The following is an 11,712-nucleotide window of genomic DNA, read 5'->3' as shown; positions in this document are numbered from 1 at the left end:
ATGCAGGAGCGGGAGAAGATCAAGCAGAAGCACGGGCCGGCCTGGGAGCAGATGAGCTCTGTGGAGCAGGACACGGCCATAGACAACTGCTTGATGGACCCCCACATCCGATCCCTCTACGCCATGCACAGGGTGGACCGCGAGGAGGTGGTCTGCTACCCGAAACTGCTGCTCCAGACCGGCCAGAAGATAGTCCACTTCAGGGACGAGGTAATAATGGCTGTTTTTATGGTTTTTTATGTATTGTGTTTGTGTGGTTTAGATCATCAGGGTGATGAATTGAAAATGGTGGGCCCTATTGTAAACGAGTGTTATGCTTTATGATGTCGTCTACTCACAGTTAAAGTAACAGTTTTTGTATTGAGTTGTACTTTAAATGTACTGTAATTCTGTACTGTAAAACAGCCAATAAATACTTCAATCAGTCAAACAGCCACGTAGCCCACAAAACAATGAGACAACACGTCACAACAGGCCCAAAACAAAGACACCGTCAAATCATTGCATGTCATTCTGCGAGAAAAATGCTTCAGTTACAATTACAGATGTTTGAATTAACACTGAGGACAGTGGAAAGACGGCAATATACATAATGTTTGATTAAGAAATGATGATGATGATTGCTGTCTTCCAATACTCTTCAGACCGTGTGAAGTTGTGACATGCTGTCTGTTCTGTTGCCACTCAGTGAGTGTCTCTGGGATTACTAGGGCCATTAACTAGAGTTGTCTCGATACCATTTCTTTTCAGTCCGAGTACAAGTACTTTTTTTAGTACTTTTTAGTACTCGCCGATACCGAGTACCGATATGAGTACTTTTTTTTTGTTGAGTAACTACTTATTTTACCCCCTTTTTTCTCATAGATGCAGATTGATCTCTGATCTACACTTGTCAGTTGTCATGTATGTTTGTAGATCGGCTGTTTTTGGGTGATTTGCTGCAGTGTTGTGGTCAGACTTAGTCCCGTTGCATTCGTTCAGCCTATAGTGTCAATTGGATGTTTTGGTACTCAGGGTCAAAGTATCGGGGGCGGTTCCGAGTACCGAGTTCTTGAGGGTGGTATCAGCCCGAGTAACCGATCCGATACCAGTATCGGAACATCTCTACCATTAACTGACCCAGTTGGTGTCCCCCTCATTTGGAACGATATTAATCAGATATACCCTCTTGATTTGAAGTATATTTGAATTTGAAACATAACATTTTGTTAGTGAAGAAGATAAGCTGTTAACATTCCCTTACTCATGAATTGAACACATGGGACCACAATGGAATCAAGCCATCTGGGCTTATTGTGTTGGATACCGGAGAACTCACCAGTTTACCGACTCGCAGAGAGAGAGAGAGAGACTTTTATCATCATCTAGCTGACCATTTAATTGCACAAAATAATTTGATCACTTTGGAATTGAACTATAACATCTGTGGGTTTGACATACTACACTGATGAAGACAGCATGTTAGCATAACGATGAAGACATAGATGAAGAATTTCCGCTGCCTCGACTTGGTAAACTGGCGAGTTCTCCGGATACCATTGTGTTGCCCTTTAGCATCGCTTGCGTAATTGTACTTGCTGCACTGAAAAAATACCCATCAAAACGTTTTAAAGGGCGAGTACTAAGGGGTGAAACTGGTTTAAAATTGCAGATCTACAGGCTCAAAATATGGCACATTCGTGACAGCAGTGAGCTTGTACATCTGCAATGTTCGGCATGCGACACAACACTACAGTCATACATGAAGCATTTTTTTTTAAGCATTAGAAAATTAAGGGAGGAAAAAAATCACACTGGTCTGAACTCTGAAAAGGGAAATAAACCTCCCTTACAGAAAACTTGTGTGAGCGATATAACACAAGTTCACAGCTCATTATGTTGATCGATCTGATGAGAGAGAGGGGGATGTGCACATTTAAGTAGGGTCCATGTGGTCACTGCCTGATACTTCCCCTGTGGCCAAGTTGTCCTAAAATAGTCAAGGATAGTCTGACTAGGCCAATGTTGCCAAGTGTTTTTAACCCATTTTCAACCTGGTGTCCCTATTTTAGGCATTCAACATTTTGAAAGTAAAAATTAATATATATTGTCTTTTTAAGTTTGAATAGCTAACACTGCGCTGCGTTGTGTCGTGAGCTTGTAGACCGACTGAGTATAACTCAGTCTTAAGTGGTTAGGATAAATCTAGATAAACGATAGCAATTGGTTTAAATGTTATATTTACATATGATAAAAAAAAGAGTCCTGATGAAGACGGTTTAGGTCGAAACATGTTGGATTAATAAAGTATATTCCAAGCCCCCAGTAAGGCTATCCAACGTTGAAGCTGCCACTACCTACTGGCGTTCATGACGTCTATGTGGCTTATCTTTCGCTCACTCGAGCCATTGAGTTATAATTGTACTTCCGGCAGTCTTCCGGGTGCTTCAAAACGTCACTGAGCAACTTCTATTGAAATGAATAGCGGTGGGTCGTGGCTAACGCTCCAGTTCGGTCTCTATCCTTTTTTTATTACTCTATGGTATATTCTCCTCTTTTTAAACTTTGAGTGCCCGGATCTCCTGCTTTTTTTTTATCTAATGTCTTATCCCAACTGATCCAGGAGCACCTTTTTGTATTACTATTTTAACATTTATTTATTTTTAACCGGTTGTTTCTTTGCCTCTGCTATGTTTACATATTATATGAACTTTGTTTCGTTGCCATCTTTCTTTCAGAACCAACTGGACTTCAGTTTGTCGTTGGGCACAGCAGAGCAGGGGGTCTCCTCCTCCCAGACGACCGATGCCAAGACCACCAAGTCTGCTCCCAACTCTCAGCTCAGTAAAAACACCCCTAGTGCCAACAAGGTAATACAAAAACACCCCTAGTGCCAACAAGGTAATACAAAAACACCCCTAGTGCCAACAAGGTCATACAAAAACACCCCTAGTGCCAACAAGGTCATACAAAAACACCCCTAGTGCCAACAAGGTCATACAAAAACACCCCTAGTGCCAACAAGGTCATACAAAAACACCCCTAGTGCCAACAAGGTCATACAAAAACACCCCTAGTGCCAACAAGGTCATACAAAAACACCCCTAGTGCCAACACAGACCAGTGGTTGTTTTCGTCGACTAATACTATGACGAAAAATGTCCGTCGACTACCTTTTTTCACTGACAAAAACGACATGAAAACCAAATAATAACTAAGCCGTGATGACTAAAACTAAATATACTGTTTTTGTCAACAAATAAAAACTAAACTAAAATGTTTAGGAAGGGACTAGTCGACAAGAGATCCAGTAAAAAGTCATTTTAAAATTGGTTGCATGCTGAAAATGTTCAGCCAGTGTAAACACAGCCAATACGAGGCCCGTCGACTAAATCAACTAGATTTAGTCGACTAAAATCTTAGGATATTTAGTCGACTAAAACTAGACTAACACTAAAGCATTCCATGTGACAAAAATGTGACTGAAACTAAATTAAAACTATTCAAGAGACTTTGACTAAAACTAAAGACAAGAGACGGGTCCTGTGGGCATGTAAACCTCAATGTTAAATTGGCTAGTTTTCCTGAATGTAAAGAAAGATGTGTGCATTGAAAGATATTGGAATATTGGAAAGGATGCAACTTCTTGTTTATAGCAACTTGTAGCATTATAGACATATTGGGCCTTTTTATATAAGTCATGTAGATAAAATCATAAATTATTTTAAAGAAAAATGGTGCCCAATTTTCTCAGGTGCCCACAGTTCTGGTTACAGGTTACAGACATGTATTACAATAAGTATGTTTTTGGGTTAATGCGCAGCAGTGAAAACTATAAACTAAAACCTTGATGAAATGCAGCCTTTGCAGCTACCAGGAAGTAAATTAAAGACACAGATGAGGACACAAGAATTACTGTTTATATAAGTAAGTATCCCATCACAGTTTTACAAGTACCAGAGTGGGTGAAATTCGTTCTTTGTGCATAGTTCCTATCGTGGCATTTTAACCAAGAAAGGGAGGAAGAGAGAGGGGGGTTGGGGTTAAGGAGATCAAGGCAGGAAAGAGGAAAGTTTGAGTGCTTTTACCACAAACGGTACAAGTAAAGCGTTTCAGATCATTTATAAGCTTGTTTCACAAACAGCGCAGCTGTTGGGTTTCTCTTATCTTAACTTTTTGTTACTTTAAACACACACAGAGTGAAAGCTATTGGTTTCATTGAATATTTTGGTCTCCAGGGAAATGTCACATTTGCTATCAGTAGACAATCTGCAGCTCATAATGTTCGTTGGAGATTGACTCACTCTTTTTTTACACACTTATTTCTTTTTCCCCTTCTTTTTTTAGATCGAGATGTTATGTTTTAAATAAATATCCCACTTGTCGCTACTGAATAATGAAAGACTTTAACCCATTCAGAACGGGAACCCCTTTAGGTGTTTTAAGCATTATGTTATACTTTAGCTATTGAAAAATAGCAGATCTACAAGCTCGTAGAGCGGCACAGAGTGCTGCGCTACGAGCTTCTATGAGATCTGCTATTTATATATATTGAAAATGTGGAAAATCTTTGAATATATATATATTCTTTCAGAGCGAATGTTTTTAACTCAATCGTTTGCTTCTGGAGGGGTCTCTGGAACAAGATATTTTCAGATGGGGGGGGGGGGGGGGGGGGGTCGGCGGCCAATTACATATAGTCTTTGGTGGTCCTTGACATGAAATAGTTTGAGAACGACTGGCGGGCTGACGGGCTTTTCTGATAACTGCCATGATTTAAACCCATTTTGGGCGGGAACCCCTTTTGGTGTTAGCATTATGTTGTGCTTTAGCTATTGAAAAATAGCAGATCAGTTGTGTTTTGTTTTTTCTTGTCTTTTTCTTTAAGTCATGTTCATTTTGTATGCTTTATTGAAAATCATTAAAAAACTTTGATGACAAAAAAAAGAAAAATAGCAGATCTATAAGCTCATAGCGCGCCGTGGCGCGCTACGAGCTTGTAGGTCTCTGCTATTTTTGAAAAATCGAAGAACGACTGACATAGAAACATAGCTTTTTCAGAAAACTGTCAGGATGTAGAAAACATTTTTTTAAATCTGATCTCAGGTCAAAATGGGTTAAGAAGACATTTAGTAGAATCAGGTCTCCGTCTGTTAATGTTTTCCAGGTGTCCATCAGCGAGGGCCCGGGCCTGGGCCGCCGCCCAGAGGAGGAGTCCTCCTTCTGGAAGATCAGCGCTGAGCGCTCCAGGATGGAGGGAGAGCTGGCCGACTACACCTCGCTGACCCCCAGCCAGATCAAATCTATGGAGAAGGGGGAGAAACCCCTCCCCTCCTACCTCCGACAGGTGCGCATACGGTTACATATCATCGTTTCCGACCTCCCGTTAGTTCCGACCGATTACGAACACTATCAACCACTATCGACACTATCAACCACTATCAACACTATCAACAAAGATGGCGAAAGCAAACATTATTTGTTCTTTACTTGTACATACAATTGTATGGTACAGAACACTGAAGTCCTTAAACCAGAAACCTAATATCAGTCTTAACCGGCCACGCCTCAGTCATAGCCGGCCACGTAGGTCACTAACCCTAACCTCAGTCTTAGCCGGCCACATAGGTCGCTAACCCTAACCTCAGTCTTAGCCGGCCACGTAGGTCACTAACCCTAACCTCAGTCTTAGCCGGCCACATAGGTCGCTAATCCTAACCTCAGTCTTAGCCGGCCACGTAGGTCACTAACCCTAACCTCAGTCTTAGCCGGCCACATAGGTCACTAACCCTAACCTCAGTCTTGATGTCGGCCTTATGGGCAGTCCCCAAGCATACGCTGTTGTGAGCTTGCAAGATCTGCTGTTTTGTTTTGTGAAGAGATATCGTAGACGGAAAAGAAAGTGGTCGCAAGTACAGAGTCAACTCTGGTCCAATGTTGTACCCCTTGAGGTTTGAAGTGTAGTGGACTTTAACGCTGAACGAGTTACAAATGGAAAAAAAATCAGGATGGGAACCCCTTTTGGTGTTTTAAGCATTATGTTAGCTATATTAGCTATTGAAAAATAGCTCATCTTTATATATATTCTTTCAGAGTGAATGTTTTGAACTCAAATCTTTGCTTCTGGGGGGGGGGGGTCCCTGAAACAACATATTTTCAGATCCGCAGCCAAATACAGATAATTCTGGGGTTCCTTGAAAATGGTTGAGAACCACTGACATAGAAACACAGGGTTTTCAGAAAAAAAGAGCCAGAGGCGCCGGCGCCCGTGCCTGCGCCCGCGCTAGCCCCCGCCAAGTCCGCCAAGCAGCGAGCCCCCAGGCCGCCCGTGCCCCCTCCCCCTGTGCCCGTGGCCGCCCCCGCCCCCCTGCTGGCGGCAGCGACGCCGGCTATCATCTCCATGGCGCCGGGCGCCGGGCCCCGCCCCCGTCCGCGTGTCGTCGTCGACGGTGGCGGGCTGGGAGCGCTCCCAGAGCACACTGCCGTCGGTCAGCAACACGCTGGACCACGTGTTCTCCGGAAGCATGATGTCCTCCGGGGGCGGAGCCAAGGCCAGAGAGAGGAGGGACAGAGAGGAGCAGCTGGCCACCAGCCCCACCTTCTCCCAGGTGAGTGACCACCCTCTGGCCACCAGCCCCACCTTCTCCCAGGTGAGTGACCACCCTCTGAAGGTTGTCAATGAAGCACCATTTAAATAAAATGTTGGGGCATGTGTAGTTTGCCTTGGAGTTGCCCCAAACTGCAAGTGCACACTGTGAGTGAGTGCTCACTGTGAGTGAGTGCTCACTGTGAGTGAGTGCTATATACTACAGCGCTGAAACAGCGGTAAAATAGGAGTATGAATCAACTATCCTATTTTTCTCTGTCAATCTGTCTCTCAATTAGTTCAATACAAGCAACAACCTCCTGAAGACTGGATTTGACTTCCTGGACAACTGGTAACCAACAGTGAAGGCCAATCTAATCACTCACCACAGTTACACAAACAAAGGACCATGATGACGCCATGAGTTTAGGATGCCATATTATTACCACATTGTATTTAATGCCAACCGTTGAGCGGAACATGTTGTTACATTCTTCTTATATGTCTCCAGTGGCTTGTTAAGGCATATCTCTCACTACATATGAAGCTTGTGTTTCCCCACCTAAACACTTCCCCGTTTGAAAAAACTTTTAGATTTCTGCGTACCTTCTCTACTCAATCTATATACAAGAGATTGATTTTTGGGGTGTCAGCTCAATGCCGTTTATTTTTATTTATCGATTTGACTACCATGGGAAGTTTTTAATTATTTCACTTTGAAATATTGCCACTTTTGCAAGAACCTTTTAAAGGGACACTTTCATGCTCTACTGCCTATAGTACCTACTGAGAAACGACAAGCCTCCTCATACCCTCACCTAGACATAACCGCAAGCACGTCGCAGCGCAGTCCCAACCTTAATCGTCGTTTTTGTTTTATAGCTGCCAATCGCAGCCAGTAGACTCCCCAGACCACATGCAGTAGGTTGATAAGATCGGCTTGATAAGTTTAACCTACTGGGAATTATCGGTTGATACCAGTCGAACCGGGTGCATATTTTCCGAAGGTATGATCACTATTTTACTTTAAACAACGAACAGACATTTGGGAGCTCCAGGGAGCCCCTAGATTCTAGGGGCTCCCTGGAAGCAATGATTTGAGTTTGAGCTCAATATTTCATGCCAAGGACCTTCTAGAGCCTAGAAGGTCCTTGGCATGAAATATTGAGCACCACTAATACAGAAACATGGGTATTTCAGAAAACTTTGACACACATTAGTCCAGCAGGCAGCCAACGGGCTTCTTTTGTTAAAGTGCAAAATGTGTTATAGTCTTTTTTTTATTGGCCTAAATATACATACATTCATGAATCCACTTGCTGACCGGCTGTCGGAATTGAGCAATTTTATTTTATAGGGGTTAATATCGTGACCCTACCATTAACATCCTATATAATATAAGGCAAAAATGTAAATATGTCAAACTTTATTATGCTTTAAGTAGCATGTGATCATGATTCTGAATGCATTCCAAGCATTAGCTTTGCACAAAAAACAATCCTTGGTCAAAAAACGGCCATAGCCGTCATCACAAATGTAATGAAATCAGCACATTTTGGGATTTGGGCAAGTGGCTATGGCCGTCTTGAGCAGCTTCCTGCTGCAGAAGTTTTCTTGGCCAGCCCCGGCTGGGTCACCCGAGTGAGGGGTATGATGTTCACGAGACCCGAAACCCCGATGACCTTGGGATACATCACTGAGGGTACATCCCAGGTGATGACCTTGGGATACATCACTGAGGGTACATCCCAGGTGATGACCTTGGGATACATCACTGAGGGTACGTCCCAGGTGATGACCTTGGGATACATCACTGAGGGTACATCCCAGGTGATGACCTTGGGATACATCACTGAGGGTACGTCCCAGGTGATGACCTTGGGATACATCACTGAGGGTACGTCCCAGGTGATGACCTTGGGATACATCACTGAGGGTACATCCCAGGTGATGACCTTGGGATACATCACTGAGGGTACATCCCAGGTGATGACCTTGGGATACATCACTGAGGGTACGTCCCAGGTGATGACCTTGGGATACATCACTGAGGGTACGTCCCAGGTGATGACCTTGGGATACATCACTGAGGGTACGTCCCAGGTGATGACCTTGGGATACATCACTGAGGGTACGTCCCAGGTGATGACCTTGGGATACATCACTGAGGGTACGTCCCAGGTGATGACCTTGGGATACATCACTGAGGGTACGTCCCAGGTGATGACCTTGGGATACATCACTGAGGGTACGTCCCAGGTGATGACCTTGGGATACATCACTGAGGGTACGTCCCAGGTGATGACCTTGGGATACATCACTGAGGGTACGTCCCAGGTGCATCCATGCCATGTATTTTCGTTCCGAGGCTTAAGTTACGTATGACATGATAAACTACTTTTTTTTATGTATATGATGTATCGCCATGTTTTTTGTTGTCTTGCTTAATGTAAATTGCTCTGGATTAAGAGTAAGACCGTCTGCTAAATACCTATACATTTGTAATTGTAGTTTCTTTTGCTTATTGCCATTGACAATGCATTTGGCGTTTTAAGTTAAATAACTCAAAACCTACAAAACATTTCAAAGTCAAAAGTTCCAGCATGTGTCTCCACAGTAAGCTGAATTATAAAAAGTGTGAATGGAGTTTCTAGGTGAAGGTGATTTTATGTGCCAAAATCTGCCATTGACCACTGGTTGCCCAGGGAGCTCAGTTTGTAAATACATCAAAGATGCGAATATAATCCATTTCTAATGGATGCCTTGGCCTGGAAGGCATCCATTAGAAATAAATAAATAAATACATTACATTTAACAAACGTTTTACTATAGGTAGGCTACTAACATTTTAAAACAATTAAGTTAAAAGTTTAATCATAATATATAGGCTACACTTCAATGCAGCCAGATAATGTCAGTCTCATACTGTCATGGAAACTATTAAAAAAATAAAAAATAAAGACTAGCTTGTGTGTGCGCCTGTGCATGCGTGTGCGTGCAGCGCGCGCGTCTGTGTGCGCGTGCGTGAGGGGGGTGGGTGGGTGGATTCAACGGCCAAGCTACACCAGGCAATTTTGCGCGCGTGCGTATGCGTTTACTACACCAGACGCACGGATACCGCGGGCCATCCTACGCGTGCTCTAAAATGCACTTTATCAAGGGAATGTGTGCAATATCTCTGTTTTGTGTATGTGGGTGTTTTATGGTGTTTTTCCTTTTCGTATGTGAACGTGTCTGTTATTTGTATGCAGCTGTGACTCCAAGACAAATTTCTCCCAAGGGAGACAAATAAAGACAACCTTGAACCTTGGAGCTGATCTACAAGCTCACAGCATGTAGATGTAGATCGGCTAGTTGAACTATTTTAAAATGATTTTCAAAATAGTAAAAAAAAAAAAAAGGCAAATAAGTTTAGGGATAAGGGTGGCGCAAGATGGAGCCCATCGTCTTTTTTATCAGCCTAAATAGATACATTCATGAATCCACTTGCTGACCGGCTGTCAGTATTGGTCACATTTTTTTAATAGGGGTTTCTTGTGACCCTACCATTAACATCCTATGGCAGGCAAAACTTTCCTTTTGCTTTAAGTAGCAGTGACATGTCAAACTAGGGGGTTTTCATGATTCTGAATCCATTCCAAGCATTAGTTTTGCACAAAATGCACTCCTTGGGCTAAGAACGGCCATGGACGTCATGACAAATGTGATGAGGTCAGCACATTTTGGGCAAGTGGCTATGGCTGCTTTTAGCCCAAGGAGTGTATTTTGTGCAAAACTGATGCTTGGAATGGATTCAGAATCATGAAAACCCCCTAGTTTGACATGCACATGCTACTTAAAGCAAAAGGAAAGTTAGACATTTTTGCCTGCAATAGGATGTTAATGGTAGGGTCACAAGAACATATTAAAATTGCCCAATACTAACAACCGGTCAGCAAGTGGATTCATGAATGTATGTATATAGACAATATTTTGGGCCAATAAAAAAGGCCAACTATAGGCCTATACCAAATTTCCCACTTTAAACAAAATAAGCCTGTCAGCTGCCGCACTACAGGGGGAAGAGGTGATGCTGTAAGTTTGAAACCATCAAAACCGTCATTACGACGGCATCAAGCCCCGCCAAAATACATTTTAGTCAACTAAATCAACTGTAGATTTAGTCGACAAAATTCGTATGATATTTAGTCGACTAAAACTAGACTTAACACAAAAACATTCCAGGTGACTAAAATGTGACTAAAACTAAATGAAAACGTTTGCCAGAGACTCCCCATTATAGAAGTTTTTACAGCTCTAGCAGTGATTCTCAACCCGTTTCATTTCAAGGACCCCCAGTTTAATGGCATTTCTATCTCTGGGACCCCAATTTATATTGCAAAATCAATGTTCATTTAACTCTGAGAGTGTACAAATGGAACCAAATTGACCCGTCCATTTGTATACTCTCAGAGTGTCCATTTGGTTCCAATCTATCATTTAGCTGGGGACCCCCTGGAACTCCCTCAAGGTCCCCACTTTGGGAACCACTGCTCTATATGCTCTAGCTCTTACTTACTGTAATTTATAATGTAATAATGATTTAAGGTTTTTATTCACCACGTATGTGCAAAATGTTCTAATACTGTACATGAAGTGGGCAGGCCACCATAATATCACTATTTATAAGAAATGCATTTCTTTCAGATAACGATATTTCTCATGTGTGGAAGTAAACATAGCATGCTAAATATAGAAGTTTGAATCAAACATTTGTAACTGAAAGAAACACTGATGTTTATGTATTTTTTCTGTTTGTACTTTGTTGGTGTATAACAAGCACACTTTCTCCACACTTATACTGTAGCTGTTGGTAGGTTACACAGATTCTCTGTCCATCTAGTGGTCAGAATGTATATAGGAAGCTGTTTAGGTCTTAACTGTATATATGCATACTTTACTTCTAAGCTGAATTATAAAAAGTGTGAATGGAGTTTTTAGGTGAAAGTGGTTTTTTTGACGTGCCAAAATCTGCCATTGAGCCCCATTATAAATGTCTCAATGTCTCAAATGTCTCAATGTCCAAAAGATACATTTTCAGGCAAACATGTCAAAGTTTGAATGGAGGTTCTATAGGTGTAGTTTGTGATATGCTATTGCCATTGACA

General features: G+C 42.3%; 1 pseudogene across 1 annotated transcript; it reads left to right on the top strand.

The window, feature by feature from the left end:
* LOC310871278 (uncharacterized protein C1orf198 homolog) lies at positions 1-7,146 on the top strand (annotated as a pseudogene). The gene is made up of 6 exons (XR_014571085.1): positions 1-210; positions 1,015-1,122; positions 2,718-2,849; positions 5,147-5,337; positions 6,220-6,587; positions 6,865-7,146. The product of XR_014571085.1 is annotated as an uncharacterized protein C1orf198 homolog (transcript).
* Positions 7,147-11,712: the final 4,566 nt, after the last annotated feature.

This window comes from Protomyctophum parallelum, assembly GCF_964188405.1.
Source record: "Protomyctophum parallelum genome assembly, chromosome: 14".
Lineage (NCBI taxonomy): Eukaryota > Metazoa > Chordata > Actinopteri > Myctophiformes > Myctophidae > Protomyctophum > Protomyctophum parallelum.
The sequence above is the reverse complement of the archived record's forward strand: the minus strand, read 5'-3'. Positions and strand labels throughout refer to the sequence as shown.